Consider the following 16766-nt stretch of genomic DNA (forward strand, 5'->3'; position numbering starts at 1 on the left):
CCGCTCCTCGGAGAGGGGTGGCATACAAATCTAATAAATAAACAAACAAACAAACAAACAAATTAATAATAATAATAATAATAATAATAATAATAATAATAATAATAATAATAACAACAACAACTTATTACTATAAACATGTGCTTGTATCTTTCAATTTATATTGGGTTACTTGCTTCCTAGTATTATTTGATAGCTCATTAGTAACCTTCACTATCACTAAGTGTTGTACTTTTTATTCTTGATGAATGTATTTTATTCACTGTATGTACAGTGAGAGCATATACACCAAAGACAAATTCCTTGTTATGTCCAATCACACTTGGTCAATAAAGAATTCTATTCTATTCTATTCTAGTCTAGTCTAGTCTAGTCTAGTCTAGCCTAGCCTATCCCAGCCCAGCCCAGCCCAGCCCAGCCCAGCCCAGTCCACTCCACCCCACCCCATCCTATCCCAGCCCAGCCCAGCCCATCCTATCCTATTCCTCATAGAAGTTTATGAGAGACCAATCACGATCTCAATCTCTCACTACCTAATATTCCACCTAATTCTTTAGCCTGTTTTAAGTCAACTGTTCATAAAAGGCAGGGTGGGGATAAGCAATTAAAGAGAATAATTCAGGAAAAGCAACTTATCCTGCAGATGTCTGATATCAAGGAGAGATTCAACCTGGAAATAAGGAGAAATTTTCTAACAATGAGAGTTTGCATTTGGAAGTTGTGGGAGCTTCATTTATTGGAAGCTTTCAAGAAGAGACTGGACTGCCATCTGTTAGAAATGGTGTAGGGTCTGCTTGGGTGGGGGGTTGGACTGGGTGACCTAAAAAAGGTCCCTTCCAACTCTGTTAATCTGTATCTCGTCCCCATTTTCTTCTTCCTTAGTAAATTTTTCAGAATAGGTTTGCCCTTTTTTGGCTATTTTTTTTTTTTTGCTGATTTTCGGCATTGAGCATGTGTGTGTGCAGTGACAGCAGGCAGCAGGCAGCAGGCAATTCAGCAAAGCATCTTTGACTCGTTTTGAGAAGCCTCTCGTAAATCTTTACTGTTTTCTTTCAAGAACGCCTCTAAAATCTATGCCATTCTTTTTCACCGCAGTTGTGAGACTATATTTCCGAGTAAATCCTGGAAATGATATCTTCAACTCATAGAGCTACTAAATTTGGATTAATCCCTCTTACCTTAAATCTCTTCTCTTCTTATTTTTCTTCTATATCTTGGATCTAACCATTCACTGTCTAATACCTCTCAATCACTATCTGACAGGGACCAACTTTTTATTGTAACATCGGGTCCCTGAGGCACTCCTAAATCACTGTCAGCTTTACTTCCATCTGATAACCTCCTTATCCCAGGATAAACTAAGGAACCCGGCTCATTGTTCTCAGAATCAGACATGTCCTGAGGCTGACAAGGATCACTCACAACACTGTCCCTGTCCTATTGTTCTCTCCTATCAGTACCCATCTTATGTATATGCCATACCTCCCTGTGGCCAATAAGGATCCACAGGGTTGGCCTTCTCTGGGTCCCATCTACTAAACAATGTTGGGGCCACGGGGAAAGGCTTTCTCTGTGGCAGCCCCAATGCTCTGGAACCAACTTCTGCCAGAGACTCTTACTATCCCCACCCTACCGGCCTTCCAGAAAGCCATTAAAACCTGGCTTTTCCAGCAGGCCTGGGGCCTTTAAGCTGTCACCTTGATGCAGCCATGAATGACTGAGAGTATGCATGGTTTGTAGGGATATTCATGTATTTTTATAATGGCTTTATCCTTGTTTATGATTGTAACAATATTTTATATTGTCTTATTATTTTAAGCTGCCTAGAGTCCATTTGGAATTGGGTGGCATATAAATGCTACTAATAAAGTAAAGTAAAGTAAAGTAAAGTAAAGTAAAGTAAAGTAAAGTAAAGTAAAGTAAAGTAAAGTAAAGTAAAGTAAAGTAAAGTAAAAAGTAAAGTAAAGTAAAAAGTAAAGTAAAATAAAATAAAAAGTTATATTTATGTATATTACAAATACAGTGGTACCTCTATTTAAGAACTTAATTCAATCCGTGACCAGGTCCTTAAGTAGAAATGTTCGTAAGTAGAAGCAATTTTTCCCATAGGAATCAATGTAAAAACGAATAATGCGTGCAAACCCTCATTGCCCACCGCTTCTCCTCACTGCTCCTGTCTCCACTCCATTCGCCTCAGCCTGTAGGGAGGTTCCCCTTTGCCTCCCCCTTTACCTCCCCCCACCGCTGGGATTCTCTTCATGCTTGCGGGCACCACTAGGATGCCCCGCCTCAGACTTCCGGCAATCACGAAATGAAGAGAATCACAGCGGGGGAAAGCAAAGGGGTATCCCAGCAGCCGGCCCAAGCACGAAATGAAGAGAATCCCAGCAGGGGGAAGCAAAGGGGTATCCCAGCGAGGCAATGACAGGCGCTTCAGACAGCAATGGAAATCTGGAGGCGGGGCATCCCAACGGCGCTGGCTCAGGTTCGTAGTAGAAAATGGTTCGTGAGCAGAGGCAAAAAAATCTTAAACATCCGGTTTGTATCTCGGAAAGTTCGTAAGTATAGGCGTTCATAAGTAGAGGTACCACTGTATGAACTTGACCAAATAAATAAACAAATAAACAGAACACTGAGCAAGTACAAATTAGCTGCATACCTACACCATAGATAAGGTGATGCTTATACCAAAGCAAGTCCCTTTCAGTGATTGGCTTCAGCTTCCTTTCCTAGCCTCCATGCCCAATTCTAGGCATCCTGCAGCCTGGCAGGATGACGGTCTTCCCTACTATAAACTTTAAATACTCAGAATGCTTATCTGAGGCTCAGCTTTTGCCAAGGGAGTCAGCAATTCCATTACATAAATTCCGTAAATGACTTTCATTCATTTCAGCCGCCCGGGCAGGGTGGAATGGCTACTACGTCTTTGTTCATGCCACCTGTCTCAGCGGGAAGGAATAGCCAGACTGTCTGGCTAGAAAGAAAAGAGGACCGAAGGGCTTGAAGGGAAGTGAAAGGAGGAGATGGAATGCTTTAGCCTGTGCCAGCTTCTTGCTGGACTTATTGTACTGAGCTAGTTAGCTTTTGCTTTCCTGGCTTAGAATCTTTCCATGACTTCTAGCATCTAGCTGTTCCCAGCAGGAGCCTCTTGCAAAACAAAAAACAAAAGAAAAAAAGGATTCAGAAGCTGATCAGATTTTATGCTTCAGGGAAGGTGAAGAATAATTTAAAAAAAGAAGGAACGATGACAAAAAGTTATAATGCAGAAATAGGGTCAGAATGTCCCATTAAGGTGCCTTGTAGGTATTTAGAACTCAGTGAATAGAAGGCCTGTCCTTTAATACTCTTGACCAAGATGATCTATCTTGCCTTATAGTAAGTGACAGATTGCTGCCATTCAATGGACCTCTTCTGAAAATAATGCCTTTCTACTGTTGGGAGCATAGCAAACATCAGAATCTCTCTCTGTGAGCAACAGAGCACTCCATCCTGCCATTAATTCTCCTGAGGTTCCTATTCCTGTGCTTCGTAAAGCTCCCTGCTTGCTCCCCACATCAGGTTTGGTCTTACACTCTCATCTTGAAGCTTACAAGGGAATTTCTCTGTCCATTTTTTAAACGACAATGTGTCGTTTCATTTGCTTATTCCAGGTAGGAACTTATTTACCTATTTATCTATCAAACGTACATATCTCATGAAAAATGACTCAAGAATCGAAAAGAACATGACATCTCCTATATCTCCTATACATTTCTTCTATTCCTATATCTCTTCTTCTATTCTTTCATTGATATGTTGTATTTATATATCGTCTTTTCTATTATTTCTTAGATATATTTTACTATGAGTATCTCCTCTATAACCTTCATCATGTATTTTACTATGTGTATATAGATATATACCCACTAAAACTCTCATTGTGTATTGGACAAAATAAATAAATAAGAAATAAAACTAATAATAAATAAAAAAAATGTACAATATAAAATTTAACTGTTAATAGCAATAACACTTAGACTTATATACCAGTTCAAAATGCTCTAGTGTGCTCTCTAAACTACAAAAAAGACATTGAAACTCTGGAAAAAGTGCAGAAGAGAGCAACCAGAATGATAAAGGGACTAGAAACCAAAACATACAAAGAAAGATTGCAGGAACTGGGCATAGATAGTCTAGAGAAGAGGAGGTCCTGCGGGAGGGGGGACATGATAGCAGTCTACAAACACTTGAGGGGCTGCCACAGTGAGGAGGGGGTCACACTGTTTTCCAAAGCACCAGAGGGCCAGACAAGGAGCAATAGATGGAAGCTGACCAAGGAGAGATTCAACCTAGAAATAAGGAAGAACTTTTTGATGGTGAAAGCGATCAACTGGTGGAATGGCCTGCTTGCGGAAGTTGTGAACACTGGAGACCTTCAAGAAGAGACTGGACTGTCATATGTCTGGGATTTATTTATTTATTTATTAGATTTGTATGCCGCCCCTCTCCGTAGACTTGGGGCGGAATAGGGTCTCCTGCACCAGCAGGAAGTTGGATTAGAAGACCTACAGGGTCCCTTGCAACACAAACTATAAATAAAATAAAATCTTACTATATACTGTATAAGAAGTAATACTTTACATCAGGAGTAGAATTAAATCATGACACTTTCACATTGCGAATGTCTTGGGCAACCTTGCTGACATTTGTGGCTGGAAAGCAATATTTGTAAAATTAAAAACAAATTCCGTGGAAAGCTGACTTTTTCCAAGCCTATTCTTTCATAGCAAGGCTATCTGTCTCACATGTTTCATTCTTGCACACAAAATTGGTATCTCCTTGCTTCTCTCTCTCAAAGGACAGTATTGAATTTTTTTTCAATTTTATTTTTAATACCTTTTATTATTTGCTGTAGATGAAGAGCAAAATAAAAATGTACAAGAATTATAAAGAAAAAGAAAGCTCATTCTCCTCTTTTATAATATAGCAATGGAACATTATAAAGCAGCTCATTTTTTGTGCGTGAAATGTACAGTGCTTTGACAATATGTATGTTATGTGTCATGGGTAGATTAGTAAAATCAAGAAAGAAAGGGTGTCTCTGCATTACAGGATTTCCCCCCAAATATGAGACATCCAGTTATGACATAACAATGTTGTGTTCATTTAACATGCTGGTGATATATACCAGTGATGACAAACCTATTTTAGCTTGTGTGCCAAAAGGGTGTGTGCACATGCACTAGTGTGCACGCGCATGCCCACACCCATGCATTCCTCCCATGCATGCGCACAACCCCGTCAGTGTTCTGCTGGCGTGTCTCAACCGCCTATAATTAGAGGGTAATTAGTCCAGGAAGAAACACACCACATGATAAAAGGAAAACCCAAACGTTTTTATAAACAGAAAAACAGAAATAGTTCCCTTTTTAAATGTCAAAGGGATTTTCTGGTACACACAAGGCAAAGGATAAATGCAGTCCAATTGCTCACCCAATAATTGGGAAATTGAGTCCAATTCTAAAGTCCAGAGAGTCCACACACACAATCCCGAACAGCAAAAACCACGATCTTGACGAAACAATGAATCAGATAAACTGCCATGAGGCTAAAACACCAGGCTGCACTTTTATCTGTAGCACTAATTACAGCAGCCCCACCCAACCACAGGTGGCCTCATTTTCTCTTGTAATAATCCTTCAGTTGTTGTCTCCTATGCATCACTCTACGCATGCGTGGATGTGTCATTAATTCTTGTTCAGAATCCAGGGATGATATAGATGACTGATCTCCTCCTGGGCTGTCTGCCAAACTCCCCTCTTCCCTGTCACTCGCACTTCCTTGGTCAGAGGAGGCTTCGTCGGCAGATTCTACTGAGAGCAAAACAGGCCTGCAGCATGTGGATGTCTCCCCCACATCCACCTCCACATTCCTTGGGGCAGGAGCTGGGCCAGAGCTAACCACAACAGTCAGGAATTAAAAATCCCTAGGTAATATCATAATGCAGAAAGTAGGCCTCAGTTAAGAATGCTGAGTCATTCAGAGGCAGTTGAGCGTGCACTATGCTTATTCTAGTTGCGATAGGTCTATTAAATCTATTAAAGCCCTAAATGGCTCAGAGCCAGACTATTTATAGGACCGCCATCCTCATACCTCGCTGCAGCCAGTAAGGGCCCACAGAGTCAGCCTTCTCTAGGTCCCGTCCTCCAAACAATGTCGTTTGATGGGACCTTGGAAAAGAGCCTTCTCTGGGGTACCTCCGACCCTATGGAACCCTCCTTGTCTTTCGTAAACTTCTTAAAACCCACCTCTGCCATCAGGTATGGGGGAACTGAGACATCTCTCCCAGGCCTATACAGTTGTATGTGTGGTATGTTTGTGTGTATGTTTTCGTTTTAATAAGGGGTTTTTAGTGTGGTATGTTTGTGTGTATGTTTTCTTTTTAATAAGGGTTTTTTAGTGACTTTTAACTATTAGATTTGTTATATATTGTGTTATTGTTGTTGTGAGCCACCCCGAGTCTACGGAGAGGGGCAGCATACAAATCTAATAAATAATAATAATAATAATAATAATAATAATAACTGTCCAGTGGTGGGCAGCGGGCAGGATGGGGTGGAACACAGTTCCACCGGTGGAAATGAAGATGTGTGTGTAACTCCAGCTGATCGGTGGGTGTCACTTCCTGGATTACTGGTCTCGGCTTGGCTTTCTTTTCCCCCCACTGCTGCTGCTGCATCTGCACTCCTTGCTTTCTTCCTCTTTTCTCTTTCCTGGCCTCAGACGAGCTTCCCTCTCTCCTGTCTAGCTCCCCTCCAACCTCACGCGGCCACCTCCCACTTGAGGTGCAAGCAGACGGCGTGGCTGGAAGCGGCATTGGCAGCATTTATGCTTCTGGCAGAACCCATTCGCCTGCCTACCCAGCCTGAGGCGGGGGACAATCCAGGAAGGAGAGCGCGTGAAACGCGAAGCCAATTGTCACCCCAGTGAGTGACACTGATAAGGTTGTAAGTCAAGGACTTAACAATTCATTTGAATGATGATGATCGTTCAAGCCACTCTAACCTGGTCACATGGCTGGTAAGCCACTCCTACCCAGTCACATGACCATTAAGCCACACCCACAAAATAAAGCACACCCACATTGTAACAGTAAAAAATTTGGCTGCCCATTACTGCAACTGCCCCGAGAGACCCTACAGGTGTTCTGGAAAGCCGTTAAAGGACCTGGCTTTTCTGGCAGGCCTGGAATTAGGATTGACTGCAAGTATGTATGTTTTTTTATGATATTATTATTTTTTATTGCATTGTTGATTTTATTGTTATATTTTATTGTTTTTAACTGCTGTTGTATTTATTATTGCTGTTAGCTGCTCTGAGTCCATTTTGGAGTGAGCGGCATATAAATACAATAAATAAATAAAAATAAAATATTGTATCTAAAAAGTGCTATACATTTCATAATTGTTTCACAGGAGGGATGCTAACACTGAGATGTCCTCCTTTGTTGTGCAAAATGGCTTGTGCCTAATTTGTTCACAGTGTTCTCCATTATTATCATTTCTCAAATCTTCTTTAAATGATTGATTTTTAAACATGCATGCCCATATTTAACCTCTTGCTTTCTGTCCAATTCACTTTCCCTAGTAAAATGAGCTCTAAGAACCATAGCAAATTCTGATTAACTCCTCCATAGTATGTGGTATATATAGAATCCAAAACTTTGAATATGCATTGGGGGAAAGCGTGCATCTCCTGCATGAATCCAAAATAAGCATCCCCAATAGATGGAGACTCTACTTGTATCCATTCAATGATATGGAGTCAATCATTTCTCTGTGTAATTGATGTCATTGACAAACAGCTCTTAACATTTATTGAGATGCTATCTTCCCATGTCTTAATGCCATCCTCTTGTGGTTTATTTCTTCCACAACCATTGCCAGAGGCCAAAAATATGGAATAAGGAAATGGAACATTACAACATCAGAATGAGGTGTCAAGAGAGTTTATGTCTTAGTCATTTAATTTGCTCTAAGTGCTCCCAATTTCCCATCTATCTCTTAATAGGAAAAAAATAAAAGAATTCAAGCAGTGAGTCCCTGAGTATACAGATAATTTACTTTGTATGATTTTATGACACTGAGAATATGCTGCTTTGTAGCTTACAAACTGGTCTGAAGATTGACAACAAAGTAATAAAATTCACTCTGCAAGTTATTAAAACATCATTTTTCTTTAACTTGCCAGGGCAATTAAATAATTTAATTATATGTGAATGGAATGGCAATGCATAATAAACTGATACTGATCTGTATAGTTAGCAATGCAGGATATGTTGAAGCATTTTGAACATTCAGCTCTTTATTCTCACCTTTTCTATCTCAGCAAAAATTCATCCCTCTGTCCCTAAGGTCCCAGGCTGAACCTTTTATTACCCTTAGATCATTCAATAACTTGACAGTCAATAAGTGGCTTAACCTCCTGCAGCTGGCCTCCATGACACCAGAAAAATGCTGAATGCGGAGGGAGATTTTAGCAAAGCTAATGATGACCATAAAACAACAATTTGTCAGCACAGAGAGAATTTAATGAGATTTCTCTAGCATAGATTTAGGTTTGATGTTTTTTAAACAGAATAATGCAATTTAAGACTAAGTTAAAAGATAGATGATATGTGTTCAATTGCCTCTTATTATAACATCTACATTTATACAGACCGACCAGCCTTTAACTTCCAGTGTTGCTAAAGGTTACTCATGGAATCTTTCACCATACACCTTGGTGATATGGGCTGCTAAGAACTATAATTCAATCTTGCCACCAACAGTGCTGACTGGGAAGTATGGAAGTTGTAATCTAATATACTGAAAGTGCTGAAAAAGAGGTTAGTTTACAAAAAAGGTAGAGTGGAGTAAAGAGATATGTGAGGTTATTATGGTTGATGGCTGACTTGTGCCTTTTATTATAAGGCTTGTCTCTTTGCCTGTGAAATTGATACTCTGCTTGCTGGCATCCCAAGTTGGAACTTTCACATACTGAATGGTCAGATTGTTGCTGTTTTATTAAAGTTTTTTTCCTAACAAACGCCAGAGTAAGTGTTTTAGATACACAAACAAGATTCCTTTTGTTAAAAAGAACAAAAGTGGTGGGTTTTTTGGTCTCTCCTTCCAAGACACCACAGGAATGTTTCCATATTATTCAGGTATTTTAATTATAAAAATGGGATAGAAGATTTGCATGAATAGGCAGCTAGTCAGTTGAGCTATTACAAAGCTATGGGAAAAGCAAACAAAGAAGTTACTGAAACTTCTCTTGAGTACTGAAAATAAAGAACAAGGGCTAGACAATTTCTTTAATTTCATGCCGTTGATAGCTATTATTTTTCACACTGAAAATGCCTGCAGGATATTACTAAACATTTTATACCACTTTCAAAGTAACATGGGGAAGATCAGCCAGCCAACATATCTTACTTATAGCCTTCCACAGTTATGTTAAAGTCTTGGCTGGTATAAGATTGTTAAGGGTTCAATTGGTTGGCTTGCTCCATGAGCTTTTAAGATAAAGATATATATCTTTATCACACACACACATACACAATTACATACATACATACATACATACATACATACATACATACATACATACATACACACACACACACACACATACACTCAAATGTCTATACACCAATGCAAGAGTATGAGGAATAAACAGGATGATTTAAAAATTCATATGAATGAGGGATGATATGATATTGCTGCCATCACGGAAACTTTGTTGGGATGAAGAGGAGATATGATGGCAGTGTTCAAGTATTTCAGGGGCTGCCACAAAAAAGAGGGAGTCGGATTATTCTCCAAAGACCCAAAGGAAGAAGCAGTGGGTAGAAACTAAACAAGGAGAGAAGCAACTTAGAACTAAGGAGAACTTTTCTGATAGTTAGAACAATTAATCAGTGGACAGCTTGCCTCCAGAAGTTGTGAATGTGCCAACACTGGAAGTTTTAAAGAAGATGTTGGATAACCATTTGTCTGAAGTGGTGTAGGGTTTGCTGCCTAAGCAGGAGGTTGGACTAGAAGACCTCCAAGATCCCTTTCAACTCTGTTATTCTATTCTATTCTATTCTATTCTATTCTATTCTGATAAAAGATAGATAGATAGATAGATAGATAGATAGATAGATAGATAGATAGATAGATAGATAGATAGATAGACAGACAGACAGACAGACAGACAGACAGACAGACAGACAGATAGACAGATTATTGTCAATTATTTATTGATGGCTGAGGGCACCCCTTCCTCCTTATTAATCTTTTACTCTTGTACATTTTTTAACTTTGATTTCTCACTTTTAATTTATAAATTTTAACCTTATTTAAATTAAAAACTCTGTTTTAAAACCATGTTTTATATTGTTTTACTATGTTATTTGCAAACCACCAGAGTCTCTTAGACGAGAGGAGCAGTGTAGAAATTTGATACATAAATAAACAAACTCAATGGAAGCTCAGAACTCTTAGAATAGCATTGGGTACTTTGCGGAGACATTTTTCATTTCTTGACACTTCCTGGAAAAGAAGAAAGAAATCTGATAACTTGTCTTTCACAGATTTTTTTTTTAAAGGAAGAACTCTACTTCTAGCTAGTTTTTCTTCTCATGGAAGAACACACGTGAAGGATAATAATTAAAATGTATTCAAACGTATCATCTCTATGTTGGAAATGCAAAAAGAACCAGGGAACGTACTATCATTTGTGGTGGACTTGTACATACGCCCAAAACTTTTGGAGAGAAATTTAAAAAATAATGGACCAAGTCATATCGATAAAGATCACAATCAAATCAGAACTGTTCCTTTTAGGCATTTTCAGACAGAAAATACACAAAGAAGACAGATACCTTATTATTCAAATACTGACGGCCGCCAGACTAACATACGCACAACAATGGAAAAAAGAAAATACTCCGATAAACTTAACCATTATTAGTAAAATCATGGAATTATCAAAAATAACAATGGAAATACAAAATAAAAACGATTCTGAATTCTACAAGGCTTGGGAGAAGTGGTACAGATGGCTATCTAATCTTAAAAACAACAAAATAGAAACCAATTAAAACTACTTATCTTTAACCAAGAGAAAAATATACACAACAGAAATTCTGACCAAAACTAAAACACAATATCTGTCTGAGTTTAATCCAACTGATAACTATTGACAATATGTTAACAATATAACTTACAAATATCTTTTATTCACAAAACTAATAAACATAACCAAAACTAAGTTGTCACAATGTATACTCCTGCTATCTATCAGGTACTACCCCCCCTTTTCCCACCTCATCTAAAATCTTTATTATTTTACCTCTCTACTAATACATACATCAAAGCACCACCTTATTTTTAAACTACTATATTTTATAGATATAAGGCTATGTAAATACGAATACCGAATATAATACAAATATCTATAGATAAATGGTTGAAATGAATATACAACAATATATTTTATTTATTTTATTTATTTATTTATTATTTGGATTTGTATGCCGCCCCTCTCCGAAGACTATATATACAACAATATATATATGTTATTATATAAAAGGATTTCTTACCTCATACCCCTACTATTTTTCTTTTTGTATTCCCATTCCCCTTTCCCATTCTTAATAAATTAATAAAAGATATTTTTAAAAAAAATAAAAAATAAAAGAGAATTAAGGTAGATGACAATAGAATTCCTAGAAAGCTCTGTAAATAGCCAAGCCACAACAGTGGCTTGCTTCCCTTTATAATTATTTTTATAATTATTTATTTATTCAATTTTTTTATGCCACCCTTCCCCTTAGACTCAGGATGGCTTGCAACATGTTAGCAATAGCACCTTTTTAACAGAGCCAGCATATTGCCCCCACAATCCGGGTCCTAATTTTACCCACCTCGGAAGGATGGAAGGCTGAGTCAACCTTATGCCAAAGTAAATTTCTAATTCCAATTTAATCTGGCATATTTTCTGATCCAGACTGTAAGGCTGAGTGAGAATCTAAATATGCAGGCCTTCCCAAATCTGTAAAAAAAACCAAAAAACAAGTTATCAAGTTTCTTTCTTCTTTTCTAGGAAGTGTCAAGAAAGGAGAAATATCTCTGCAAAGTATTTATCAGCACAAAGCAGTATTGTAACTGCTGTAAGCTCTGTGAAATCCCCATTGAGATGTTAAGTGAATGCTCCAATCACCTTCATTCATAATCAAGTGATGAACATATGACCACAGAGGAATAGGTACTAATCACATACTGAATAGAGGAAGGAGCCTCTTCAAGATGAAATTATGCAGATGAACATATTAGCTAATGAGCTTTTACATTATTCAACAAGATTCCATTGGGAATGACAGGCAGCAAAGCATTGGAGAATTCCCCAAGTCACTTCATGTTGAGCATTCAAGAATCTGAGATCCAAATTTTTGCAATTACAAAGAGCAGACTCAGTGATCACTTCCCACCTTACAGAACAGCACATGAGGTCAGTTTAGATATCAGCAATGGGACATGCCCAAATATGCCCAGGGCAGAGGCATCCACCGGGAGCAGGGGTTAAATGATGTAAGCAATATCACACCACCATAACATAAGATCGTTCCCTTTCGTGTGTGTGTTTTGATGGTGCATGCATCTTTCAAATTGTCAGCTCTTCAAAGTAAACCCAATCTGATAACAGACACCATAAGAAACATAATATTTTATTAACAGCATAATTTTGAAGGCCCGACATTTCTCTTTACCTCTCTCCTAAACTAAAGAATCAAGATGGGCTGTCTTGTATTTCTTTTTCATACCTGCCTGGTTTTATGGGATGAATTCATATTTTCTTAATGCCTGTTGTATCTTTTCTTCAAGGTTATCTTCATACTCCTCTACAGAAAGGGGCAGAGCTTGTGTATACAAAAATAAAATTTGAATTATAATTAATTAATTAATTAAGAGTGATCAGACAGTAGAATAGCTTGGTTGTGAGAGCCACAAAACTTGAGACTTTCAAAGGGAGATTGGACTGCCATTTGTCCGAAATGGTGTAGGGACTCCTGCTTGAATGAGGGGTTGGTCTAGATGACCTATAAAGTCCCTTCCAACTCTAACAATTATCTAATCTAATCTAATAATCTAATGTTTCAATATTTTGTATGGGGCGCAACAGACTTTGACTCAACCCAAGCAAGAGTGATTGAGTGTCTTTGGGTGTTTGGGCCTTCTGGCATCAGGGATTTTCTGTCCTTGGTTCTAGCTAGGTGCCAATGCCTTAGACAGATCCAGTGAGCAATGTACTACTTCTCCTAGAGCAGAGGTAGGCAAACTTGGCTCTTCTACGACTTATGGACTTCAACTCCCAGAATTCCTGAGCCAATCATGCTAGCTCAGTAATTCTGGGAGTTGAAGTCCACATGTCATAGAAGAGCCAACTTTGACTAATCCTGTCCTAGAGTAATAGTTTCCTTTAAAAAAAAAAACAGATGGCAATGGCTAAGAGCAGACCTGGGCACCCTCCTGCCTTCACCTCTCTCACACACACCCCTGCTTTTTGAGGCAGGAAATGACTCGGCCCAATGGGTAACTGCTTCCTCCCTTCAAGTAGCCTGTCTTTTCTGGGGATTTTTTAAACATTTTTTTAAATTTTTGGTCACTTCCCATTTTCCTCCCCAAAACTAAGGTGCATCTTACACTTTGGTGCATCTTATACTCTGATGTGTCTTTTACAGTACTTGAATCTGAGCCCAGGCCAGGAACCCCAGGTGTGTGAAGAGATTGGTCTCCTGGCTATGTTAGCCACTGTCGATTCTAATGCCTTCCTCAGTTGCTATGTATTTTAATTTTTGCATTTCTGGTTGTAATTGTTTTTAATCTTATTTCAATATTGTCAGCTGCCCAGAGTCACTTACTGAAATGGATAACTATACAAATTGATTAAACAAATAAATACATTTTCAACAGTTGTATTCAACTCCTGGAAATGTTCCTAACTGAGTGAAAATTTATGAGCCAGTCACTCTACTGTTCCACACAGCAGTTTCATAGTTGTAAAATGCTCGATCAATTTATGTGTATAGGGCATAATTTGCTCTATTTTTGGAATGTCATGAAAAAGACCAAATAATTTAAGCTTTCAAAATGATAGCTTTCAGCTAAGGTTGGCATATAGAAATAGGTGATACATTAAAACTTGAATACATACTTAAAGGTCCAAGTAACACATCATTGTTCATTCTGATGGAAAGCAAGCATCTATGGGCATAGCTCTATTCTGAATTGGTTTTTTAAAAAATTCTAAACTCTTCATTTTCTTTCAAACTATTTGACTCATTGAATCAAAACAGGTATAAACATTCTCTCAGGTTGGAGGTATGGCAAGGGACCAGGAATCTACTAAAGTTTTTCAAACCGATGTTTTGCCCAATCCCTTCAATGGAATATGATACAACAGGATTCTGAAACTGAAACACCCCAGGTGACATAAATGTAGAGAAATCTAATGAAATATCCCTTGGGATGCCATCCCCAAAGTCAGAGGATTGCAGACTAAGTTACTGTACACACAGAGCAACTGAAGGTCATTCTTCTTTATGAATCTGCCAGTTGACAAGAGGGTGAAGTGCAATCAATAGTTATCTTGATAGAAACTTGTCAAGAGTTTCATAAATGAGATAAGCTAAGGTTTCCTTTATCATTTTATGATGGCAAACGTTTTATCTTAGGTACCAAGCAGGGTGGGCTACTGCCCGGATAGGGGAGAGGGACACAGTGGGGTAGCAAAAATGGAGCTCCACCCTACAGCACCCAAGTTGCACTGAAAGCATTCTTATTATTATTATTATTATTATTATTATTATTATTATTATTATTATTATTTATTAAATTTGTATGCCACCCCTCTCCGTAGACTCGGGGTGGCTCACAACAATAGTGGCAAAACAATGTAATACAAATCTAATAATTTAAACTAAAAACCCATAATAAAAACCCATGCACACAACACACCATACATAAAAAATATAGGCCTGGGGAAGTTATTTCAGTTTCCCCATGCCTGATGGCAGAGGTGGGTTTTAAGGAGTTTACGAAAGGCAAGGAGGGTGGGGGCAATTCTAATCTCAGGGGGGAGCAGGTTCCAGAGGGTTGGGACCACCACAGAGAAGGCTCTTCCCCTGGGACCCGCCAGACGACATTGTTTAGTCGATGGGACCCGGAGAAGGCCAACTCTGTGGGACCTAATCGGTTGCTGGGATTCATGCGGCAGAAGGCGGTCCCGGAGATATTCTGGTCCGATGCCATGAAGGGCTTTATAGGTCAAAACCAACACTTTGAATTGGGACCGGAAATTGATCGGCAACCAATGCAGACTGCGGAGTGTTGGTGTAACATGGGCATACTTTGGAAAGCCCATTGCAGCTGCATTCTGCACGATCTGAAGCATCCTGCATAAGCCACATCCACAGTGTGGTAGTAAACATTTTGATAGCCCTTCACCGGTACCAAGCCAAAATGGCTCCTTTTCTGAGGTATCCTTAATGGTCTCTTAATGGGTGTTTTCTTGCAGACATTTCACTATCTTAACTACATACCTTATCAGTGCTGGTAAGCAATGGGATTTATTCTCAGTTTATAAACTCCTTTTCTCTTCATGCTCTGCCAGTTTTGAAAGGCCCCGTTGATTTTACTTCTATATTATATGTTTTGTTGTAATATTACTGGGATGTTAGCCTTACTTAACCTGGTACACCTTCCAGATGTCTTTGACAAAAACTGACATAATCCCCAGATGGTATATACATACTGGCTGGGAATTATGGAGCTGTGATATCATAGATGTTGGAGTTTGGCCAGAGGCTGATTAAAGCCACCCAATACATTTTGGAGAGCTGCACAAATTCCGTTACGCCTTCAGCAGAGAAGATTCTGTGAAGGGAGTGGGTCAGCTGTAGGCAATGAGAGGACAGATGGCAATTCCCTGGGGAATAACAAATTTAATCCAGTAGATATCACACACATGAACAGCTGCATAAACCTTATGTTCTGGGGCAATGTTCTCTATTAATATGATCTTCTCTGCCTTAAGCATGGATTTTTATTTTTATTTAGAAAAAATACCCCATCATGAATGACTTAAGGTATAAATCAGAGCAACCTTTTGAACCTCTGCATTAAAAAAGAATAATAAAAAATAAAAGATAAATAAAATCTGGTCAGGTTCATTTTGATTTCCTGAATAGTAGATCCTACTAGAGGTAGGTTTCATTTATCTTTGCTACTGGTGCTGGAATAAGCACACATGTGACCCTTCTGGGCATGCGCAGAAGCTCTATGATGATGTTCTGCCAGGTGGGCGGAGCCTCCCACTGCTGCTGCTACCAGTTCAGCTGAACCAGGTTGAACCGGTAGGAATCCACCACTGGACCACTGAAGCAGTGACCTCCCAGAAGTTGTTGAAGTCCTATTCCTATTAGACCGGGGAATCATGGCTACTAGAAATTGCCCCAAATATCTGGAAGCCATTTAGCATTTCCAACCTGGCAACATACCCCTTAATTCTTGATCAATTTATGGTGTCAATCACAGCATCAAAGGGCCCTCCTTAGGGTTGGTATCATTAACTGCAAAGTGCTGTGTGCAAGCATAAAGGGGGTTACCCACCTCTAGTGTACCTCACTTCTCCCTTCCTTCCTTTCCTTGCCTTTTTGCCAGTTCTCTACATTAAAGCAGTAACAAGCAAAATTCCATGGA

The 16766-nt window shown here is 38.9% G+C and overlaps 1 protein-coding gene across 1 annotated transcript in view; it reads right to left on the reverse strand.

Moving 5' to 3' along the window:
* SLC6A6 (solute carrier family 6 member 6) overlaps window positions 1-9773 on the reverse strand; it is a 337516-nt gene extending 327743 nt beyond the window's left edge. The window contains exon 1 of the mRNA XM_070738334.1: window positions 9768-9773. The gene's annotated coding sequence lies outside the window, so the exon portion shown is untranslated. The remainder of the gene's footprint in view (window positions 1-9767) is intronic.
* Window positions 9774-16766: the final 6993 nt, after the last annotated feature.

The sequence above is a fragment of the Erythrolamprus reginae genome, chromosome 2 (genome assembly GCF_031021105.1).
Source record: "Erythrolamprus reginae isolate rEryReg1 chromosome 2, rEryReg1.hap1, whole genome shotgun sequence".
NCBI lineage: Eukaryota > Metazoa > Chordata > Lepidosauria > Squamata > Dipsadidae > Erythrolamprus > Erythrolamprus reginae.